Source organism: Natator depressus, chromosome 6 (genome assembly GCF_965152275.1).
Source record: "Natator depressus isolate rNatDep1 chromosome 6, rNatDep2.hap1, whole genome shotgun sequence".
Taxonomy (NCBI): Eukaryota; Metazoa; Chordata; order Testudines; family Cheloniidae; genus Natator; species Natator depressus.
The window spans coordinates 81,734,240-81,759,330 of record NC_134239.1 but is presented as its reverse complement, the minus strand read 5'-3'; the positions used below and the strand labels follow the sequence as shown (position 1 = coordinate 81,759,330).

At 44.7% G+C, this 25,091-nt stretch overlaps 1 long non-coding RNA gene across 1 annotated transcript; it reads right to left on the bottom strand.

Moving 5' to 3' along the window:
- Positions 1-8,690: 8,690 nt before the first annotated feature.
- LOC141990120 (uncharacterized) lies at positions 8,691-19,732 on the bottom strand. The gene is made up of 4 exons (XR_012640085.1): positions 19,618-19,732; positions 17,673-17,791; positions 10,469-10,664; positions 8,691-9,407 (listed from the first exon to the last, which is right to left on the bottom strand). It is a non-coding gene; the product is annotated as an uncharacterized LOC141990120 (long non-coding RNA).
- Positions 19,733-25,091: the final 5,359 nt, after the last annotated feature.

Below are 25,091 nucleotides of genomic sequence, written 5' to 3'. Positions count from 1 at the left end.
CCTGGCTGCGGCAGGGGTTGGTGTGCAGGAGGAGGTTCGGGGTGTGGGCTCCGGGAGGGAGTTTGGGTGCAGGAGGGGGCTCAGGGCTGGGGTTCGGGGTGCAGGCTCAGGCTGGCTGGCACTTACCTCAGGTGGCTCCCAGTCAGCAGTGCAGCGGAGCTAAGGCAGGCTCCCTGCCTACCCTGGCTCCGTGCTGCTTCCAGAAGTGGCCGCCATGTCCGGCCCCTAGGCAGAGGGACAGGGGGCTCTGCGTGGTGCATGCTGCCTGTGCCTACAGGTGCCACCCCCACAGCTCCCATTGGCTGCAGTTGCCAGCCAATAGGAGCTGCAGAGTCGGCACTGGGGGCAGAGGCAGTGCGTGGAGCTTCCCTGATCGCCCCTCTGCCTAGGGGCCACAGGGACATGCTGGTTGCTTCCGGGAGCTGCGTGGAGCCAACCATACTTTTAGTGGCCTGGCAACCCCAGCTTCGAGCTGGGTGCTCACAGGTCCAGCCCCGTGGGGGAGGGTACTGAGGCTTGGGGCTTCCGGCTCGTGGCACGGAGACTTGCCATGGGCCAGATGAAATGAAGCAGTGGGGCGGATGTGGCCCGTGGGTCATAGGTTCCCCACCCTGGTGTTAAAGGAATGGCCAGGAGGCAATGTGAGATGTGATATCCAGATAAAAAAATATAAAATACCATCTATTTATGACTAATCTGGACAACAAAATCTCTTCATTGCCTATGCACTATCTAGAAATAGCTAGATTTTCCCATGCCATACAAGGTACCTTGAGTATTTGGTTTCCTTCTTATCAAATTTACACTTCTCTTACTCCAGCCTCTCCAAGTAACTGCAACACAGATGCAAAGGAGTGTGAGCTCCAATATGCACTAAAAATAATCATGTCATGCAGATTCAAAATGATAACAACAACCAGAAAATGTGGTCCATCCAACACTGGAAGGTGGCTGGAGCTCCATGCAATCTGATAGCTCATAGGTGAAAGGAGAGAGCCCTGAGGGAGAGGTAAAGACAGTTTTCTCTTTGAATTCATTTTTGAGGGGAATTTGCTTAGATCTCTTCAGATGAATTTACCACAGTGATTTGCTTGGCTTTCCTGAACCTATTGAGTAGAGCATCTCCTCGGGGTGTGAGATAGGCATCAGACAGTGAAAACACATTCCGTCTCCTGAAATCTCCAAAGAATCTTACAGAATCATGGGGTGTAGGGACCAAAACAATGGGAGAGCTACAACAGAAACTGTGAGATTGCCCCCATCTCAACTGGGAACAATACCCTTGAATTTTTTATTAGTCTTTTGCATAAAATTTCATGAGTATATGTTTTTTCATTATATATATATGTACATTTTTATATTGTGTTTGTATATGGAAATCTGTGTGTTTATCTATAATATTATACATATATGTTTAAAATATGGATGATGTAAGGTACATAACAGTAGCTTTATTCTTCCTTTGTTTTTTAATCTCCAACCAGCCAGGGAATTAAAAAAAAAAAAAAGAAAAAAAGAGAGGTCTGCACTTCAGAGTGTAAATAAAGCCAAATGCAGCAAGTATCAATATGTGTACACAGGAAGTTCATTCAGCTGTGATAGCCACATTTCACTGCTATTTATTTACCAGTGTGCGTGTGTGAGAGAGAAAAGGGGGATGATTCAGAGAACTAGAGGCACAGGAGGCAAATCCATCTTAAATTTAATAAAATAAACAAACACATACACACAGGAATCCCTGTAAAGGGCAAAGCAGTGGAAAATTTGTTAAGCGTGTTAACACAAGTTGGTTTATATAAAGTTTCCAAGCTAGACAGTGAACAGTAGCTATTCTATTTGAGCATAAGCTTTCGTGAGCTACAGCTCACTTCATTGGATGATGACGCTCACGAAAGCTTATGCTCAAATAAATTTGTTAGTCTCTAAGGTGCCACAAGTACTCCTTTTCTTTTTGTGAATACAGACTAACATGGCTGCTACTCTGAAACCTGTCAGTAGTTATTCTGATTGTGTTCTAATTATGACTTCAGGCCAGGGCTTGGGATTTAGCAAGGAGAATCAGAAGTGACAATTATTTTATTTCTTTAGATTTTATTATTTTTAATTCAAAAAGAAATATCATGAATTGTTCAGGAGCTGACAGAAATTAATAATAATGAGCTCATTTCCATAACGTCTGCTGAAAATGTACAGGGCTGGATTCCTGCCCAGGAAACAGGATTCTGCATGCAAAAGGAGAGCTTGGTTGCAGAGCGAGTCTGCTTGGGCCACTTGTCAGAACAAAAAGCCATTCAGACAGGGAGGGTGGAAGGGTTTTTTTAGTTATTTACTGTCTCTCTCCTTTGTTTGGAATCAAAGGAAACCTCCATAGAAAACAAAACATGGAAGAGAGAAAAGGTGCCGGATATTATGATGGGTGACTCATTAAGCTAAATAGAGGGGTTAGGGCAGGAAAAGAAAGCTGCCAAGGAAACCCCGGATTACATGTTTTCTCTCTAATGAGGAAACGTAAGAGTCTATTATGCCTAAAGAGAAGAGTGACAGAACCAATATCAGGTTCAGGCAAGCTGCCTTGATGTTCCCGTATCTTCTTGGCAAACACTCAACACTCAGGAAGCTAAGTCCAGGTCTCGCACCAAATAGATACTCCTATATTTAGTAAAGAGGAAGTAAAAAAGGGGCAGGTAAATGAAAGGTGATGTTTTAGGAAGAATGATGACAACATAAGAGTTGACATCAGTATCCATGTTCACCCTTGCCTTGGGTAAAGAACAGAAACAGCACTACTTTGGGACTTTGATTTAGTTTATCTCCACAGATAGAGTTGTGGATGTTCATTATGTCCAATTCATTAGAAGCCACTCCACAAACAATAATGAAACAGAACCTTCAGAAGCTAAAAATAATTCTTAACACTTATATGGTGCCCTTTTTAGGTTCAAATTGCTGAACAAACATTAACTATTTAATTCTCAGCTCTCCTGTGAAGTGCTAAGTTTGTTCATTTCCTAATTTGCAAAATTTGGAAACTAAAATGGATCTTACAGTCACTAGCAAGGTTCACTTGCATAGAAACTGAATACTTTTTTAGCTCAAGTGGTCCAGCATTTTTGGAGAGAAAGGGTGCACAATAATGCTCGTCAATGGGAAAGGACAAAATCTGTTTGCGAAAAAAGATTTTATACTTCTCAGGAGGCATTACAAACAACAGAGTAAAAAACAAAAATCAAAGTCTACGAAAACAACATCATAATTTCCTTCTCTCCTCTCTATCCATTCCACCTTTGCCATGGCCACCATTCACTCCATCACAAAAAAGAGTGGAGCAGGATTTGGAGGGAAATCACACAACCAGCTGGTGTCACACCCTTCTATCAAGGAGCAGAACTGTGTATTTATTCCTGGCCAGTAAACACATTCTTGAGCCGGGCTAAGACAGCTGTCAATGCCCAGATGTGAGGAATGTATTTTCCCATGACATGCTTATGTAATGAGGCAGGTACAACAGCTCTCTAACCTTGAAATATGATTCCATCCCGCGCACTCAGCTCATCTTCAATTTGAAAATATGGTTCTGTTCCTTCCAGACCTGGCTTTTGTCTTCTGGCCACCCTGCTAGTATCACTTTCCTCACTAGCTATAGTTGGATGTCCTTTTCTGTAGCCACTTTGACTTCCATCAGCTTCACTGTTGAAACTGGGAGACAGTGCAGCATGTTAATAGACTTAGTGTCTGGATACCCTTCCCACACTTGCTGATACCAGATATATATGCCCTGCACAGTGTCAGCTAAAACCAGTAATTGTCCTGGACAATACCTGATCTCTGCCTGGCAGCACTGGAGGTGCACCCGCATGCACTGTAATCTCTTTGGAGTACTAAGCAGTCCCTGGTCTGGTTGGTCTGGTTATGGTCTAGTCTTATGGTTTAGTTGAACTATTACTGGGTGGCCATAGATGTATTGATGGTATCGCTTGACTTCACGTACCACAGCCAGAAATTCTTTTTCTATTTGGTCATACCCCTGTTCAGTCTCAGACAGGGCCCTGCTGGCATAAGGAACCCGCAAAAGAGTTAAAACCAATCCTTTCTCCGATGCACCACACTGGAGTGTCAGTGGCTGTCCTGGCTAGTTGTACTTCCATTTATCATTTGTTTCAGCATGTCAAGTGCTTGCTGTTGGAGACCTGCCCAGTCACACTCAACCTCCTGCCTTGTGAGCAGATGTATGGGTTCCACTACTGTAGGCAGGTGTGGACAGAACTCGGACAAAAAAAATTATCTTTCCTATGAAGTGCTGTATCCCTTTCACATCCACTACAGCTGACATGACTGACTGCCTTGATCTGTTAGGATCTGTTTCAGACCCTCTTCTGTGAGTAGAAGTGCAATGTATGGCATCTCATGCTGTTTGAGTCACACTGTTTTCTGGGTTCAGTTTTATGTTCTGATCCCTGTGTTGCTGTAGAAAAACTTTAGTTTTCTTTATCCAGGCTTATATGCTGTCATGGGGTGAAACCCCATTATGGGTGAGAAGGGGTTAAAGGCTCAGTGAGTCCTATTCACTTCACCTGAGCGGTAATTAGGTAGTTACCTGGAAGCTGGAGAGGTGGGACTAGGGAAGGATCCGGTGATAATGCAACAGACACCTGGGTCTTATAAATAGGCTGAGAGAGTTCAGTTGGGGAAGAAGCCATAGGGAGCAAACAGGAAGACTGGCTTGCTCTTGTGAAGGGCTGAAGTGCCAAAGTGTCAGAGCCTGTTGGAACCTGGAGGCCTTAGGTTGGGCAGGACAGTGCTTGATCCCAGAGGCAGGGAAAGGCAGTGGAACCCCAGGAGAGGGTTGAGCACAGGGCCCAGAGGATACATTGATTCTTTGGGACTACATCAGGACATTTGGTTACCATGGAAGGAGTTTGGACTAGCTGATTCCCAGATGGAGGGCTGAGTGGCATGCAATGACAGATGGTACACAGGGTGCACTGGCAATGAGTGTGCATCCTTACATGTGCCCAAACCCATTCCTCATATCACAGACTGTAAAGATTCTGGCTTTGGGGCATTCTCGCAAGATGTCTTCAATTGTGGGCACTGAATAGTTTAAATGACTCTTTTTAAATGACTGGTTCAGACTCTGGGTCAATGCAGAAGTGTAACTGCCCAATGGCTTCTTTACCACCATCATTCTCTTACCCAGGCTGTACTGGCCTCTTCAGGTGCCATGATACCCTGCTCTGCATTGCGTAGTGCCCCTGGAATTTCCTTCCTGGTAAGCACACAGGTTCCACAGTAGGGGTTCCTGACAGTTTCAGGTTTCCCTTGAGGCACCCATAGCCTTTGAAAACATTCCCAGTGTCTCCATTGTTGGTGGGTGTCAGGGTTGAGTACCTACAGCTGAGCCTGAGTACTAGCCAGACCAGCCTCCAGGCTGACTAATGAGCTTGGCTGGGTTGTGGTAGGATCATTTGATTGACTGGCCTGCCTGACTGGCTGAAGAGAGCTGGGAGGCCTGCTTTTAAGCTCACCAGCAACAGCTGGTTGTTGGCTGCTCAATGCTTGCACCTGCAGCTGCAATCACTCTTGCTCCTGCCTTGCTCCAGTCCTGTTCCTGCCTCATTCCTGTCCTGTTACTGTCCTGCTCCAGCCTTGCCCCTGCCTTGTTCCAGCCTGCTTTGGTCCTGCCCCTGCCTTGTTCCTGTCCCACTCCAGCCCTGCATTCCATTCCTGACTCTGACCCAGGCTCTGGTTCCTGACTCCAGCTCTAACCCTTAGCTCTAGCTCTGGCTCTGGTTCCTGACTTTGGCTCCAACCCCTGGCTGTCAGCTCTGATTCCTTCATCCTGGTTATAACCTGTGATTACCAGCACCTGCCTCTGGACTGTGGGACTCCTCATTTTACTTCTTGAACTGCAGCTATACAATTCCAATGCTGCACTCTGATCAGATTCATAGCTTGTATGGCCCCTGTCTAAGGTGAGATCCTCTTCTCAGAGCTTCCGCAGGTGGGGAAACCAAGTGCCATTTGACTATCCTGTTGTGAATCAGGGAGTCTGTCAAGTCCCCCCAAACTGCATGTGGCAGCCAGTGTACATAAGGTAGTGACATAGGGGTCTGGCTGCTCCCTGTTGGATTGGTCTCTAGTGACAAACCCGGGTCGCTCCACAGTTTCATTCTGCTCTGAGGCAGTGGTGAGCTTCAGAGCGGTGCAGACCTCTCAGCCTTGTAACTTAGTAAGGTGAAATAACAGTTTTACTTTCCTGCTGTTGCCATGCTCCTGCGTGGCCAAGTCTGTATACAACTCAAACTCCTCCTTCTGCCAGCTCCTTCCCCGGATTAGGTTTGGGTCTGAAATGTCCAGAACTCCGGGGGGGCTTCCGACTGAGTTCCATGGCTCATGCTGCCAGTTGCTGCAGTTCTGAGAACTCTCAGCTATGACATAGCTCAGTGGTTTGAGCATTGGCCTGCTAAACCCAGGGTTGTCAGTTCAATCCTTGAGGGGGCCATTTGGGATCTGGGGCAAACACTGGGGATTGGTCCTGCTTTGAGCAGGGGGTTGGACTAGATGACCTCCTGAGGTCCCTTCCAACCCTGGTATTGTATGACAGTGCTACCATGTTTCATTAGTAAAGCTAAATGTCCATTAAAGTTGAGCAAATGGCAGGTTATTAAACCTTGTGCACTGCTTTGTCCACATGGCTGAGTTGCTTCCAGCTTAACTCCATGCCTTCCCTGTTCTCTTGGTGTCCCTTCAATAACAGCTTCTCCAGGGAACGTGGGCCTCTGATGCCAAATGCACCAGTTAGAATACAGTTGCCATTTGTGCCTTTGGAAATCTCCCACTGTGCGATTGAAAAATCAAGAGGTACTGTAACAGGACTCTCTAGCTCAAGTTAGGAGTATGTTTGAGAGCTCTTTATCTGTCTGAGAAATATGGAAGTGAACAGGAGCAGGCAATATACACAAAAAAGTGTAGACACTTTTTGCAGAGAACTCACCTTGACCTCAATAGGAATTCAATGTGCACAGCAGTAGAAGAAATAAGTCTTTATACTTAGCATTTCGTAAAGTATTATTCTGATAGTAAAAATGAAGGCTCGTTCATCCAGTTATGTCACTGAAACGGAAAGTGGACATTATGTATCGACATATAATAAATTAAGCCAGCTTCTGCATGTACATCTCCAAGTGGGCCTGATTCTGATCTCACTCCACTTTTACACAGCTATGACTCTATTGAAGCTATTCCTAATTTATGGCAGTGTAAAAGCGATCACAATCAGACCCATATTCTACACTGTGTGTCAGCAGCAAAATAGAGTAAGTGGGCTTCTGAGCATGCAAATCATTTAACCATCACGGAAAAAGGAAGAGACTGGCCCACATGAAGAAAGTGTTACTGTTTTATGGGAAATATGATCCTCTCAGCCAGCTAATTGAATTGTTGAGAGGGAAAAAATGCTGTAACCATAATTTCAATATTTATATTTATTTATTCTTTAGGAAAAGAATCTCATTCCCCCACACTCCCTTCCCAGATTTCAGAAGTCAAAGGATCATCCATCTCTTTCCTTCCCAGGTTTCCCTTTCTATCACTTTGCTTTCTAACTCTTTCTTTCTCCTCTGATTTCTTCCTCAGTAGAGCCTGTGCTTCAGGACCAGAGCCATCTGAAGCACGGGGTCTTCAGAACTCTCTAGCTCAACATCACAGGAATGCAGACTATTCTGGAATGTCAACAACCTCAGTCCTATCTCCTTCTGCAGAGACAGCTAGGGACATAGAAGCTACTTCAGTCATTGGGTTAGAATAGCAGCCACTGAGCATATCTGTGTTCATCCCAAGCCTGGGGATGGTGGATTTCTTTCTCCTGTGGAGTTTCCTAGAGCCCAGCCCAGTCACACCAGCTGGGCACTTGGTGAAGGATTTAGATTCATGCATCCAAACCATACTGTCTCTCTTATTTAGAGTGTAATCTCCTTGTGGTGGGGACTGTAACTTCTCTATGCTTTGTACAGCACCAAGTACATTGCCCGTGCTCGGTAAGTGATGGTAATGATTGCAACGACTGCTATAATATATACCTACAGAATGATTAAAACCCCTTTTTATTCAGTTGTATAATTTTTTAAAAGCCCAGCAAACTAAGCTTCCCACCTCCTTCCTACTTGGTCCTTTTCAAGCAATCTTTCTCTGGCTAGGTATGCAGTTAGCTAATAGTTCATTTTTTATGCCTGTAGCAAACAATGATGCTATCCTCGGCTAATGATTAAATAATTATTTTGACTTGGCTCTTAAATACCTTACTTTTGGATTTGTGCACTGAATCTACAAAGGGAGGAAGTCTTGGGATCTTCATCTCCTGCACATTCGTTCCACTGGGTTGAACATGGCATTTACTGCAAACTCACATTCTAGCTAGGATTTCTTTGTGTCTATGTAGAGGGAAGTATTATCCCATTGACAATACTGTTACTAGCTCATTTAATTCAAGCCAGTGCATTTCCCATTGCTCTCTTTCACTTTTTGCACACACAAATGAAATGTGGTGTTACCGTAAATATTCATGAAAATACATATAGAAGTACCTAAGTTCTTGTCTAATCAAATGGTTTGGTAAATGTGCCCGCAAGCGCTGGGGGGGAAGATACCAGCGAAAGGAGGACGCTCAGGCCTAAGAATAGTAAACTATGCTTTATTGAAGGAAGGAAGGAAGAAAGAACTTAAGCTCCAATCTGCGCGGGGAGCCCCTAGGACACGCGGATGGGCTGCAGGGGACTCTGGCCGTTCGGGACAGCTGACCAGGCAGGACTCTTCCTGGGGGGAGTCCTCTGCGGCGCTATATTCTCTGCGTTTATCTTGGGATTACGTGGGGTCAACAGATGGCTACATTCTTATATGTACGATTTATGCTTATTACATAAACTGACTCGTTTACAGGCAAAAATATGCTGAGCTAGGCTACAATGTCTTTTGGCAGGGTCTGTTGGACAAAGTTCATTGAATCTGCCTGCATCCTCCGCTTACATCCAGTCACATACTCAGTCCACCACTTAGCTCTTCGCCAATCTTCCGCATGCTTGCCCCTACACTCCACCCCTTGGCGGACTGAGGTGTATTAGTTACTGCCACCAGCGCACTTTGAGCGTGTGCACTGGTTTGGGGGTTGCCAGTCGGGCCAGGAGGATGGAGGAGCAATTCACACAGCATTGAAGAATGACAAACACACATACAAAGCCCAGTAGTCCAATAAATAGCAGGAGCCTGATGTGTCTCCCCCAGGCACCAAGATCCGGAAGCCAGGATGTTAGCCACCGCCAAAGGTCATCCCATAGAGAAGCCTCAGAGCCCACGTCATGTAACACCTTCAAGTGGTCCATCATATTATGAACAGCAGTCTTGATGCGCTTATCCTGATTTGAGTAAAAACAACAACTTTCATTAATCAAGGCACAAATATCACCTTGAGCTGCTAATAAGTAGTCCAACACCATACGATTCTGTAATATAACTTGCAATAAAGAAGCTACTTCTAATTGCAAGGCTTGGATTGCATCTATGGTATTATTCTCTATAATCTCTAATGTGACTGAAATATTTACAATAGCCCGCTCCAGTTCGGCCACCCCTAGCCAGGGGAGGAAAGAGCGGACAAACTGATGGAAGCCAGTGGGTCTCTGCACAATGGGGTTTGGGCTCCGTCGTGGACATGCCACCAATATGTAATTATGCACTGCATGAGCATGCATGGTTTGCATTCCATACGTATAGGGGAGGAGCCGTCCCAATGTGCACCATCCAGACCATTGGTTGGGTAGGGTTTTATATGCCCAACGGCCACAGAGCCAGTACAGCCCCGGCAATCCTGCCGTGGGGAGCCATGTGCTATCTGAGGCATTGCGACACCAACTATCGGAGCTTTGGTCACACTGAGACCAGTAATGTGCACGCGGGGTTTGCCCGCACCGAATTGTGCTGAGGGGTGTTCTCCATACAGGGGTACTGGCACTGTAGGAATACAGAAAACCACGGGTATGTAGTCCCCACTCGCCCCAACGCCACCACCGATGGCAGAGGGTGGTGCCATTGGTATAAGTCAAATTGGTTTTGGAGGAACCGGAGCAATTGTCACTTGAGACCCACGCCTCTCCGGCCATCTACTCACTGTGCATTTCCGGTGGGCCAGCAGTAACGTTAAACTGCCTGGCAGGTATTCTGCTATCACTGTGCATGAGGAAGTTTTCCAATGGGACGAGCGGCGTCCGTCGCTGAAGGCCGCTGAACACACCAATATGCGTCCCCCAGTATCACTACCGGTGTCCTTGGTGCCGGTAAGGGGGCGTTTAATTATACTTAGTGAGAAAAGTGGTGTCGTTAAGGGCCCAGGATTCATTCCATGGCACTGCGGCCCATGGAATGCTGGCGCTTGCCAATTGGGGGGCGTGTGTGCAGTACCAACAGTCCGACTTGTTACCTGCTAGTGCCATCGATTGCATCCACTGGCCGAGTTGTGGTGCCATGTGGCTTGGGCACCTATCGCAGCTAAAATTAGTTCGAGGATCATGCCGTAGAGAACACGCCATAGGGCCATCGCAGGTGTCGGCCTTCGGGTGGTGTGACCAGGACGCTCCATGGATCTGCCCAAACTGCAGTGCGGCAGTTATGGTTGCCTGGAAGAAAGACGCTTAGAGGGCACATGAATTGGGGCGTCTTCCCCTTTTAGCAGTACAAGGGGAGTGTTCCCGAGACCATCAGCTAGGATTTCCCCTTTGAGCGGGTTATGTTTGGTGGGGTCGTGGACCCAAACTGCATGTCCAGTTGAGCCGAACCCTCCCGCTTGAGTGGTGGGTGCAAGCGCATCCACCTCGTGGACATCAGGCAACCCAATGCGCTCGCAAATCAACTGCACAATACGTTTGCCTTGGGGGAGGGTTACTGCCTGTGGGCCATTGTGAACCAAGAGCACCTTAACCTCCCCGGTATAGTCAGCGTCGATTACTCCCGCCGCAACATCTATGCCCTTAAGGGCCAGACTGCTGCGTGGGGCAAAGTGCCCATAATAGCCTTGTGGGAGCCCTAGGGCTAGGCCAGTACTTACAAGGTTCTGGCTATTGGGCTGTAGAGTGAGGCCCTCTTGAGGGACCCGCAGATTGAGACCAGCTCTTCCTGGGGTGGCCCAAATGGGGAGGTGGGCTTGCGGGTGCAGGCGTTTCACTCGCAACACACGGGGCCGCTCGATGACCTCCCCCTTGAATCTAGCATACGGGGTGGAGCCATACAGAGGGTGGTCATTGAGCGCAGCCATGGTCTGGCGGAGATTACGGCTCCACCCGGCCAGGGACTTAATGGGAGATAGTTTGCGTAACTGTTCTTTCAGCAAGCCGTTCATGCGTTCGATGAGTCCGGCGCCCTGTGGGTGGTATGCGATGTGGAACACCCACGCAATCCCCCATCCCCTAGCCCATTCTCTTCCATTCCCATAAAATGGGTTCCCTGGTCACTTTGCACCTTGAGGGGGGATCAGTAGTAGAAGATGAATTCTTCTAACTCCTTTATAGTCTGCACCTGTGTGGCACTTGCGCATGGGTATACAAAGAGCAGACCTGAATATGTTAGCGCGTATTTATGTTGCTGACTTTTGGGCAGCGGGCCGATGTAGTCCACCTGCCATACTTCCCCAGGTTTCTGACCTCGCTTCAGGTACCCCTTCTCTGCTTTTAAGTGCTGGGGAGAGAGCCTGGTGCACTGTGGGCAGTGCCGATGGGCATCCCGTTGCGCACCAATCGTGGTCTGTAAGCCACGATCTGTGGCCTATTGCATTGCTTTTTCCCCTCCTAGATGACCACTCTTTTGATGTATCCATTCGTCCAGGCCAGGGGCAGCTACTACATATACTATATCATCTACCTCTCTGTTGAACCGGGCCTCCTCTGATTCCCCTGTCAGGTGGGCGTCTACATGACGAACAGCAACGGGCCTCTGGCTACAGGCATCCCAAATGGCAGGCCACATGTCGTAACCCCAAAGGGGTTTGTCATGCACCTTCCAGCCAGCCGCATGCCAGACGGCCATCCACTGTGTCATGCCTTTGTAGACTGCCCAGCTATCTGTATACAGATAAACGGGCCCTGGGTTCTCTGTGATGGTCATGAACGCTGCCCGTAGACAGGCCAGGACCAGTTTCGAACAGTATTTCCTCAAGGCAGGGATTATATGCGGCCACTCGCCACCATCATTCTGCCCCCCTGTACGAGGCCGATCCATCAGTAAACGACGCAACCTCTCATTGTTGTTTGGTTAAGGAGGGACCTCCATACAGGGGGGGTTGAGGCATTTCGACCGGGGGACATAAGTGTGCTGGCCCCCGGAGGGCAGTTCATCGAAAGTGACAGCACCCAAAAGCCGCGCATGCACATCGGTAATGCTTGCCTGGGTCATTTGCATATGCAGCTGCAGGTAGTGTTTCCACTTCCATAGGGTCTGAGTCTGGGCTAGCCCAGTCCGTGTGAGCAGGCTTTCATCCTGGACCCAACCCATAATCGGAAGCGGGATACGCACCTTTACAGGCTCCATGCCTGTTATGGGCTCAGTTTGCTGCAGGGCCCACACTACTGCAAGCGGCTGCTGTTCAAGGGGTATATAATGCTCAGCCGAGCCTCGCAGGGATCGCGACCAAAATCCTATGGGCTCCTTTTGAGACGAAGCTTGCTGCCACAGCCCCCACGAGGCCACGTGGTCAACCACCGTTACCTTGAGTTCAAAGGGGGTGCCTCGTCTGCCTGGGCTCAGCACTGTGTGTTGGCTGAGCACCTCTTTAGCCTGCTGGAATGTGGCATGCTGCTTGGCCCCCCAACTAAATGTGGCTTTCTTCCGGACTACTGCTTGTATGGGCTGCAAGATGTACCCTAGATGGGGAATAAATGTGCGCCAATACCCAAGGAGGCCCAGGAAAGTTTAGGCTTGGCTTATGCTAGTGGGCTCTGGGAAGTGGGTAATTGTTTCGATGGCTTTTTGTGGGATCTTATGTTGAGGCCCCGACCAAAGTATTCCCAAGAAGATCACCTCCTGGCTGGGCTCCTGGATTTTACTAGGGTTGACAGCCCATCCCCTGGCTGCCAGAACCTGCAACACATTGTTCTTGGCCTTGGAGGGGGCCCGCTCAGCAGGACATCATCAATATAGTGCTCCAGTTACCACTCCCTCTGGAAGAGTCACCTGCTCCAGGTCTCGACTAACCAACTGGTGGCAGATGGTAGGGCTATGCTTGTAGCCCTGAGGCAGCACAGTGAACGTATACTGCCGATCCTCCCATGTAAAGGCAAATTGATCCTGGCTCTGTGGGGCAATGGCAATGGAGAAGAAGGCATTTGCCAAATCCACCATGACATGCCACTGCCCTACCTGCATCACAAAGCGCTCCATGATGGAGACCATGTCGGGAACTGCCGCTGTCAGGATTGGGGTGACCCTATTCAGGTTGCGGTAGTTTACTGTCATGCGCAAGGTTCCGTCCTTTTTATGGACTGGCCAAATTGGGCTGTTAAATACGCTCATGGTGGGGTGAATGATGTCCGCCTGGAGCAGACCTTTAACGGTAGCGATTATTCCTCGTATCGTGTCTCAACAACGGGCCGCAGGTGTGGGTACAGTCCCGCCTTCCCCCTCTCTCCTCCCCGGGGGACTCATCCTCGCTCGTCTCCCAAATATCCCCATCCCAGGTCTCTGGATCCCAGTCGCTTTTGCGTACCAGTGCGCATACGGCAAGGGGACGCACGTCTTGCCATCCTCCCTTTCACCACTGGTGGTTCGCAATGCGAGCTGCCATAACCGAGCAGCGGTGCTCAAACCGATCGGCCTGTTCGGTCGTACTAGTGATGACTTCTTGGATTAGTGAACAGGCCTCATTTGCTTGCTGCAAATCAGCCTCTAATCTTCCCATCCTCTGGCGCTGAACCAGCAGTGCCTTGTCCACCACGCAGAGTGCGGTCAGGAAGACCCATCCCAGGTTCCCCGCCGCTTTTCGCTCCGCTGGTCCTACTTTGTCCAGCCGGAGCTTGGATATCAGTTCCTCCAGCCTAACTGGGGTAGCTGCCCCGGCTCCTGCTCTAGCTCTGGCCATTAGGTGGGGGAAACCAACCCCACCAGCTTGCGAGCCACCGGTGCCCACTGTCCCGTGGAGGGCCACCCAGGGATGTGGCTCTCTCCCTCCCCCTTATCCTTCCTTCCCCAAAGAGGCATCCCTCCGCTGGTATCCTGTTCGTGACACCAGTTGTGCCCGCAAGGGCTGGGGGGGGGGAAGATACCAGCGAAAGGAGGACAACTCAGGCCTAAGAATAGTAAACTATGCTTTATTGAAGGAAGGAAGAACTTACACTCCAATCTGCGCGGGGAGCCCCTAGGACGCGTGGAGGGGCTGCAGGGGACTCTGGCCATTTGGGACAGCTGACCAGGCAGGACTCCGCCGGGGGGGAGAGTCCTCTGCGGTGCTATATTTTCCACGTTTATCTCGGGGCTACATGGGGTCAACAGTTGGCTACATTCTTATATGTACGATTTATGCTTATTACATAAACTGACTCGTTTACAGGCAAAAATATGCTGAGCTAGGCTACAATTTCTTTTGGCAGGGTTTGTCGGACAAAGTTCATTGAAACTGCCTGCATCCTCCTCTTACATCCAGTCACATACTCAGTCCACCACTTAGCTCCTCGCCAATCTGCCGCAGCCTTGCCCCTACAGTAAACAAGCTACATTTTGTGCTTACTTCTATTGCTTGCCTTGAATGTATTCCCACCGCTGTTTTTCTTTTTTGTGTACATGAATGGCAGAAAGCTCCACACACTTTCAGATGCCCCAAATACAATCATGTAGAAAATATTTTCAAAGCAATGACCTTCCAATGCCAGCTAGATTTTTGCTGGCAAAAGCTGTCCTTTCCTCTCCTTTGCTTTGTTCCTTTCTCATGGTGAAGTAGATGGGGGAATACAGCAATTATTCTGCCTAGAAACTGAAGGGGATTTCTGAGCAACCTTGCACGATAGAGCTGGCACATGCAAAACTTTTTTCTGACTCATTGAGCTGGCATAGACAGCTAGATCAGCATTGGCAGGGCTCCCCAGAGCCTGTCACCAACAATGGGTGTTGCTGTAAGCACCAGTTCTGACTGCAATGATATGAGCTTAGTGAGTCTCTCCTTGTTTTGCTGAGTTTTGAAAAGGCATCTTGTGTCCCTGACAAAACTCCAAAGTCTAAGGAAAACATGCTTATGAAGACAGTATATAACACATTGGGAACCACTGAAAATCATATTACCAAAAAATGGGGAGAGCTGAACTTCTTTTAGTGCTAAACTCATTCCTAAACTAATATCTTGCACTTCTGTAGCACCTTTTGTCCAGGGATCTCAAATCACTTTGCAGCTATTAATTAAGCTTCACGACAATTAGGTGATAATATTACTATTCCCATTTTACAGATGGGTAAACAGATACTGAGGAGCTAAGTGACATAGTCAAGGCCACATAGTGAGTCAGGGTGATGAGAGGAATACAATCATCTTGACTCGGAATTTTACAAACACAGGAGCTGCATACTAGATTTGCCAATATCCTGCATCCAGCAGTGGCCAGTACCATGTGCTTCAGAGGACGGTACAATAACACACAGCAGACACTCATGGAATAACCTATCTACAGGGAAAGTTTCTCCCTAACCCCCATCAGCTATCATCACAATACTAGTTTATTGGGACAGTTCCTCCCCTGAACCTAATTATACTGTGGTCACAACTCATAGATTCTAAGGCCAGAAGGGACCATTGTGATCATCTAGTGTAACCTCCTGTATAGCACAGGCCATGGAATTTACCCACAATAATTCCTAGAGCAGGACTTTTAGAAAAACATCCAATCTTGATTTAAAAATTGGCAGTGATGGAGAATCCACCACAACCCTTAGTAAATTGTTCCAATGGTTAATTACTCTCATTAACCAACTCCTGTGTGTTACATAGGACTAAGCTGAAAATAGCTTCTCTTCTTGTGTGCTCCAGACCTAGCTGTTGCAAGAAGCAATCAGTTAAGGTGTTGAGAAATTGCTTCTCTGAACCTTGTACCTTTGTGATGTTTGACCAGTTAATATGCAGATGGTCATCTACTACTAAAGTCACCTGCTATTACAGTTTCATTAGCCTTAGTTGCCTCTTTGATCTTCCTTAAGATTGTGCACTCAATATCTTTTTCCTGAGCTGGAGTCAGTAGTATAATCCTATTAGTACATATGTTTTGGGATTTTTATCAGATTATATTGTATAGGTCTCTCCAATCAGAGATTTTATCTCATTGAATTCCATATAGTCTCTTGGATATAGTGTTATTCCCCACACCTCTGTGAGCAAAGCTATCCCAAACTGTAAATTTGTAGCTGGGTATTCCAGTATCTGACTGATTTGTCACTCTACCATGTTTAAGTAATATCTGCTATATGAAGGTTTTCTTCCATTGCCAGGCAGTGTAGCTCACCTGATTTCGCTTTTAAATTTCTCACTTTGCTAAACGAACATTTAGGCCAAGATTTTCAAAAAATAAGCGTCTAGAGTTAAACTCCTAAATCCATATGTAAGTATGTGCGTATGTCTCTCATATGTATGTGCACCCGCTTGTACACTTTTTGAACTCTAATGCCTGTATACACAGTTGATATATTATAACACCTGCACACCCAGGTGATAATATTTACACACAGAGAACCAATTAAGACAAACAAACTCTGCATGTGTAAATATTATCAAAAGCACATATGGATGTTAATGTTTAAAAAGTGCTGCACACAACTTTGCATATGTGCAAAAGATCCCCTTGAAAACCAGAATCCATATAGTCCTTAGGCATTGATGCTGACTATAGTGCCTACAAAAATCAGCTGATGATCAAAGGAGCAGGCCCAGCAGGAATTGAAGCTTATGCTCATGCTCCCCAAAGCCAAAAGCACATATTTCAAAGATTATTGACCGCTTCCCCAGTTACAGACAGCCAGCTGGCTTCCCCGAGGCCTTCCAACTCATCAGGACTTCAACATATACATGCTGACGTCCTGTTGAGACAGTAAGTCTTCTTGAGGCTGCCTGGCCTTGAGGAGACTGGTCAACTGACTAGAATTAGGGGAACAGGCCAGCAGGCTTTCAAGTCTGCACTCAGGAGCCAGCTTCCTCAGTTATTCATAGGGTTTGGTTGTCCCCTGAGACCTTCAAATAATTGGAGTTCTATCTGTAGTGTGTGAGAGAGACGGTGAGAGAGGGAGAGTGAAAGATCTATCCATTATGTGTAATTAATTGTACTGTTTGTGCTCATAAATGGTTATGGACAGGTAGTACTTAGAACTGAAGTCTTTCAATTATTCTGTGCGGGCAGCTGAAAGAAGGTCTTCACCTGTTATCTCAGAAATGACCTTAGTGCTGACGAAATATAATCTACTAATTACCCTTTGTGAACCATGCAGCATCTGATTAGTTTTATTCAGCACCCATTTAAGACTGTGATTTTGGCTTGGAAATCTTCCTTGCAGCTTATAATTCCTGGTGGGGGAAAAATGCTGTGACTTATATTGTTGGAAAAAAAAAAAAGAAAGAATAACACAGCTATACTTTTCCAAAAGCAGAACAAAGAAAAGAAATAATATACCTTTCACGAGGGACTTGGTGTTATCTGAAACCCTATAATCCAAATCCCATTCTGTTTCTTCACTAGGTTGGATGATTTCAGTAGGCGTGTCTGCAATCCAATCAATTTTAAAACAGCATCTGCAAAAATAGATTACATTCATGTGAAGGGCATCCTAGTCATGGATTAACACTAAAGTTTGTAAACATAAAGGGGGAATGGATATGAATTAGAATTATCTGGCCTGCAACATCTCACTGACCCCTAGAGTGTCCTTGATTTACCTACTGGGTTTAGGGAAAAAATGCCTCAGGAATTTATCATTATCAGTCAGGAGTAACATAAAAGAAATCTTGCTTTACTCTATCAGCAAGGAGGGGTTGCTTGCTGTGACCAAACAAATCATGGGGAACATTACTTTATATTCAGTCCGAGAATGCATTTTGACTAGTTTTCTGTGTTTTTATTTCAAGAACTGTTTTATAAATATGAGAAAGTCATAAAGCAGAACTGATTGATACCCATGTAGAAGCTTTAAAAGATTATCTATGTAGGTAAAATATGGCCATCCTTTTAGATGGACAAAATACATGATAGCTGGGATCCGCTATGACACTCTTTCCAACATTTCCTATATGTGCATTCTTGAGAGTATTCTTTGTTAGAGTTAGTGCTAGGGATGTGCGGGTGCTCTGGACCTTTGGCAAGTGAACACAGTGACCAGGCAGAAAAGTTTTCATTTGGTTTCAACGGAGTTACACTTGGGATTTATTTGATCCAGGATTTGCAAAGATTTTGGTGTTTCTGGGTCATCCAGTTTCCTTTTCAACAACTTGTTCCAAATCTTTGTTTCACTTACATTAATGTAAATCTTGGGTAAATCTGACAAAATATTTTAAAGTAATATCTGGCCTTCCTGTTGATTACATGTGATAGCATGTAAATAAATAGTTCTACGTCCTAGTCACTGAATTTCAGTAGTTATGACAATCCAGAACTTTGTAGCTATGTAGTTGCACTGTTACAACATCTCTATACAAGGCAATGATGTTTCCTATAAACACTCTTTAGTTTCCATAAAATAATTTCTAGATCAGGCATTCCCCAAATTTTCATAGAATGGACCACACTGCAATCACATAACATCCTTACTGCAACCACAGCAGTGACTTTCATTAAAAAGTAATATTAGAAAAAATATTGAATGTCTTTAGTTTCTTTTAATGCAGTTTAGCAGCTGGAAACAAGGAGAATGTGGAAGCAAGGAAACTGTGTGAACAGCCATCTCTCCATGGACTACAAGCAAGTGCTCCATGGGTCATTAGTCGTGCAGAGGCTACAATTTGAGTATCTCTGCATTAGATCATTAATATCATTAGAAGGCCTGTAGTCTACTAATTGATGCTCCAGTTGAACTAACATCACCATCTGCTCCTGAGTTAGTCAAACCTCTTATGAAGTCAACAAAGCTTTATCCTCAAGAGGAAACTACTAGGTGATGTTATTTTTCATTTCACCATTTAAGGCCAAGTATGCACTAGACAATTTTCTTTGACATCTATCACTTACTATCCAGGTTAATATAAGAAAACCCCATTTCCATCTTTGATGGACAGTTAAATGCAGTAGAAGCAATTTATTACTCCTGAGGCATATCTAATCACAGAACACTACCAGATAATAGGGGAGAGTTCATCTGTTCTAGTATGAATCTCTGTTTACAATACACAGAGATACTGGAATGCCTGAGCTATTTAACTCCTTCCAGACTACTTCTATGTGTTGTATCCCCAGGTCCTGGGAACCCCTTAAATCAAGGCATATAGTTTGGCTAGTGAGATACATAATTGTAAGCTGTATGGATCTTGTTTGCATTGTATTCACACAGCCCTCAAGCTCCAGAAGTCCTTTCCCAGGACTGGGGTATATGAAGTATGTGAGCATGGCACTCCGGGAGCAGCCTCACCTTTGGTTGTTCCAAAGTCCCGATGAGGATTCTGAAGAGGCGCACCTCCCAGGACATTCCCCTGCTCATTTTTCTTTTTAGCTTGTTGTGCCACCATTCACAAAAAACTAAGACGACTCTAATTACAAAAAATAAGCCTATGTTAGTCTGTTACAGAGAATAGAACCGCCTCATATACCTCATTTACCCTGTATTTAGTATCACATAACATTCCATGCCAAGACAGAAAGCAAATGACAAATAATAATATACTGCATGCTACTATACATGCCCTACTCACCCCCATTCATATTATATAACACATATATTATTAACACACAGCAGAACAGCTTCAACAGGGGAGATTGAGAAAGACCTGCCCCAGAATACCACACAACCCAGTGGTGAGGGCACTCACCTGAGAGAAGACTTAAGATAATCTGTGCTCCTCATCAGACACAGGAGGGAATTGAACCCCACCTCCCGGGTGAGTGCTCTTAGCACTGAGCTAAAAGTTGTAAGAGGGGCACTAGCACTACCGTCTCCTCCGCCAGTGTTTTTGGCAAGAGATGGCTTAGGCACCTACCACCACAAGAGGGTTCAGGCTGGAAATCCTGAGTGGAGACAAACACCTAATTCCCTTTGAGGGATGGGGCTTAGGCTACACACCTGTCCTCGGCATTTCCTAGTGGCTAGCTTTTGCAGCTCCCCACTCAAAAGAACTGACATTTGTGAATCCCATTCTTAGGTGCTAACTCTCCCCATGCATTGTTTAGGGAGTCTGGGCACCTAATCTGAGGCTGTCCATTCTACTAGGTGGCAAGGCACCTAAAAATTAGGTACTGTAGCTCTGAGTATTACAACTTCTAGCCCTGAAAGAGTTGGATAAAGATAAAATACATTAAAAAAATTCCATTAACTATTTTATAAGGACCATATTTTTGAGGTCAAGAGCAATGAGGGTGGCACCAGATTCACCTGAAAATCCTTAAATTTCTGTGACTAAATGGGCATTTGCACCAGCAAATTGGGTGCAGAGCTATGCAAAAAAATTATTTGTGCATGCAGATGCTTGTTTGGATTTGTAAATGCAGGGTTTTGAACAAGCATTTTTTTTAGCACCCATTATTCCAGAACTTTAGTCTTTAAATGTGTATTATGAAATATCATAGGAAAGCTGCTGAGACAACGGACTTACATAGCATGCTAAAATACTACTAAAACATAGTGAAAAGAGAAGAAATGTCTGAGCATTTTTTTAAAAGGTAAAATTTTAAGATGTTAGAAAATTGTATATTTTGGTTGCACTAGTCAGTTGCAACCCTCAAAAATAGAGCAATTTATGCATCATCACACTCAGACCTCTATTTTTTTTTTACCCTTTTGGGTTGGTATTGGAAACATATAGAACCTAATTTTTAGGGTGAGTTAGACACACATTTGCCTATGCACTATTGGATTTGAGCATTCAAATCCCTGACTTCTATCTAGGTGCACACGCACAGAAGTCTATGATTTTTACAAACACACGCCTGGTAAAAGACATGAGCACAAGTGCGCTTCCACCTAAGAAATGATAATCAGGGCCATAATGCTTATCAAGTTGAGTAAATAATACACAAAAGGAATTTACAGGCATATGTATAGGATTCAGAACTGGTTTCACAATTCTGTGACTGTGTTTTATTTTTCTTCACAACTGGTTCTATGAAGTTACAGAAGACTGGAGATCAAGTGAGCTGGCATCAGAGTGTCAGTTACTTCTGGCAAGAACCGAAGACCTTCATGTGTGAGGATGATGATGGAAAAGCTGAAGCTGCAGCCAGTTGTAGAATTCCCTTTACACACAGTGCTGTCCGGAAACAAATATCTTTTTTTCTATAAACGCCACATACTCAAGCATTGCTTATACTGGGTGTAATTTTAATGATTCACAAGATTGTTAGCAGTTCATTTCTTTCAGTTTTTATATTCCTGTCTTTCAGAAAAATAGTTTGTTCTTTTATTTACTGCACTTTTTGTGGGTCAATTTTAAAACAGGGACATAGTTCTGCCTCAGGAGGCTTGTACTCCATGCGTGCTTTGAAATTATATGTTTGGACCTGCACAGCAGTAGCAGTGGTTCAAAGCATTAATAGTTCCTTCATGGTAAAGTGGCCATCAGATCATTATTGCTGTTCTAAGACTCTGCCGATGGGCATGACATGCATTTTATATTTGGAAATAGAATCCTACTGAGATTCCATAAGTCTGCAAACTGGTCAGACTTTCTTGTGGGCTCTTATGGTCTGCCTTACAGAAAAAAAATTGTCTGTGAGTCAGGAATAAATAATGCTAAGTCAGCGTCACATAACAGAACCAGAATTTGGTTCTGATTTTTTTTTAAAATGTGAACAAAGTCTTTCAATTGGTATATTAGCAAGCTATGTCACCTGTATTTTTTTTTTAAATCTCACATTAAGTTTCAGAAAAATAGTACAAAATAATCTTTGAATGCTACTTCCTTTTTTCTGCCAGTGGCTTTATACTGTATCAGAATAACAAATGAAACTCACATATGCCTGCTTTCAACTTAAAGAAAACATTTCATCTAAGATATTTAGATTAAGGTAGTTCCCATTTTTAGATCTGAAGCAATGTGGATTTTTGGACATGTTAATCAGTAAACAAATAGCATTAGTGGCCGTAACCTTATTACTGGTGTGTGTATGCACGTTGGGCATGGCAAATGGAAGGGAATGCCTAAAGCAGTGGTCCCCAACGCGGTGCCCACGGGCGCCATTTATGTGCGCCCGCCTACCGACAAGGGAGCGCTTCCACTGGACAACCAGCCGCCGAAATGCCGCCCAGAAGAGGCAATGCCAGGAAGCGTCACCGCTGAAATCCCGCTGCTTCTCGGTGGCATTTTGGCGGTGGCGGTTCTTGATGACGCTGCTCCTCGGCGGCATTTCGGCAGCTGATCGTCTGGCGCCCGCTGCACTCTTCTGGGAACATGAATATGCTATTGCAACAGAAAGGTTGGGGACCACTGTCCTATAGAGTAGACATTCTAAGTTTTTGGGGAGAGGGAGAGAGGAGGGCACGGCCATGATTGCTACATAGTCTTGCCTTCGTGTAGCACTTTGTGTGCACTTTCATGGTGCAGGATGAAAACTGTTGCACATGTCATTCAAAGTGACACACATCTTTGGGTTACTTGTAAGTAGAGTGAAGATAGAGACTCGTTATTAATTAGATCATACTGAAACCTGACCTACTTACCTCTGGCAATGTTATTGCCACAAAACATTTTAACAAGCCTCGGAGTTGAAAGAGAGGCCTCATATTTCATTGCTAGTTGAATAACATCTGTTTCTATCTTCTATTCAAAAGCACACCCTTCAGGCTACACACTGAATCTCTACTCTAGTGTAAGATAAATAAATAAATTAAATAAAAAACAGCTGTGATCCTCTGGGATATTGAACTATTCAAGCACTTTGTGAGCCTTAGGGACACATGCACAGTAGAATCTTAATTATCTGAGGTGGAAGGAGGTTTGAACACTTGAATAGGATTATTAAAATTATTATTATTCCTAAATACTGAAGTTTTAACTTGCACGTCAGGAAGAAATTCAACTGAACAATTAAGGATAAGCTCGAGCAGTTTGCTCTTTCTTTCAGAGAAGAGTAAGACTCACACAGTTCTTTGGCCAGATTATGACAGAGCAATTTCTTCCCTTTTCTGAAGTCCTAGAATGCAAAACAGAATCAGAGGGTGTGTGCTACTATTACACGTAAGTGAATTTATATTAGGATTGGATAAACCTGACAGACTAGACAAGAAAAGAACTGACCTGAACTTTGGCCCCAATATCAAACCGAACTGAACTCACATTTTTCTTTTTGAGGTTTGAAAAATGTTTCATGTAACTTTTTATTTTTAATTAAGTAATTCATTTTTGGCCATCTCATCACTTCCCAGTTTCAGTCAGGGTTAGCACTGTAAAAGTAACAGGAGAAAAGCTGCATTCATTAGCCTGATTCTCCTTTCACCTTCAGCAGCATAAAACAGGAAAAGCATTACCATTATACCAGTGATGAATTGAGACTTTCCTGTTGTATTGTTAGCCTGGTTGAAATTGGGAGAAACTGCAATTCTCATGAGAGACACTGATGGCAGACACTAGTAATGCTAAAAGAGTAGAGCCCCCAGCGGGGCTGGCCTTAATCAATAGGGCCTTAAAATAATAATAAATTATACTCGTTTCTAAATCACCATCACTGTGGTGTCTAGGTGTTGCCTGTTCATGTGCTCTCAGTGAATTTCAAAATTCATTTCCCCTTCTCAATCCCTGTTGCCTTTCTTTCTCTTCCTAGTGCTCTGTTTTTCTATGGGTGTAATGAAGGCACAATCCTGCACTCTGAAATGAACCCTGGATGAACAGCTGAACTTCGGATGATTATCTGAACTGCAAAACCTTTTAAAGTTCTCCAGTCTCTAGTTTTAACCACTGAGTGAACCTTTATGTATAAACTTTTCCTACTGACTGGCTTTTCCAATGAGACAGTGAAACTTGACGGAATCCTTAAGAGTTCTTGAATAAATACTGTATTTCTAAACTTCATAGCCTATCATCTGATTTATTAAGTCCTCAAACAATATAAAGCAACAGTAATACAAATATATACAAATTATTCTATTTGTTAGAATTTCATAAGCTCCTGGGAAAACATGGTCAATCCTGTGGCAGAGATGATAAGGAGAGTGGAAATACTTCTGTTTTTTTAATGGTGGAGATGAAAATTAGATCATACATTTCTTTCAAATTGCATGACAGGAGGATAAACCTAGCAATTCATTTAATGTTTATTTTCTGTTTTCCCCAGGTTGGATTGGAATGTGAAAATGGAAAGACTGCTCACTGAAGCCTGGCATCTCTTTTTAGTTGAAAAAGAAATTAATGGGTCACATCACAGGGGGGTGCAAATAGATGCAAGCTGGAAAAATTATTTGCATGAATTTGAACCCCTGCAAACTGAAACTGCCAAGTTTATATGAATGTTTAGCAACGCTCTCAAAACACTTTTAACCTCCTGGATGCACCTAAATTAAGAAAAGCAGAAACTTCTACTTCTCATGTTGGTGTAGTGATTTGTCACTAAGTGTTTATACAAGAGCATATTTTAATGCAAAAATATATATGCAGAAACCTGGACTATAAAAGCAGCATGAATGAATACCCCTGCTCTGCCTACTGTAGGTGTGTGACAATGCTAAACTCATTTAGAGGGAACCAGATCACTGTGCATGCCATGTGAATTATATTGCCTGATCTGATTTACATTTTTGTTGAATAAGAAAACACATTCTCAGTGCTACTAGAAGGTTCTAGAAATGTTTTTGCATTCTCACTGATGGCAATAGCAGTCAAAGACTTGATCTAAAACTTTTATTCCCAAGAAAAATCTCCTTAAACCAGGATAAAGTGATCAGATGGTACAATGGTGGCA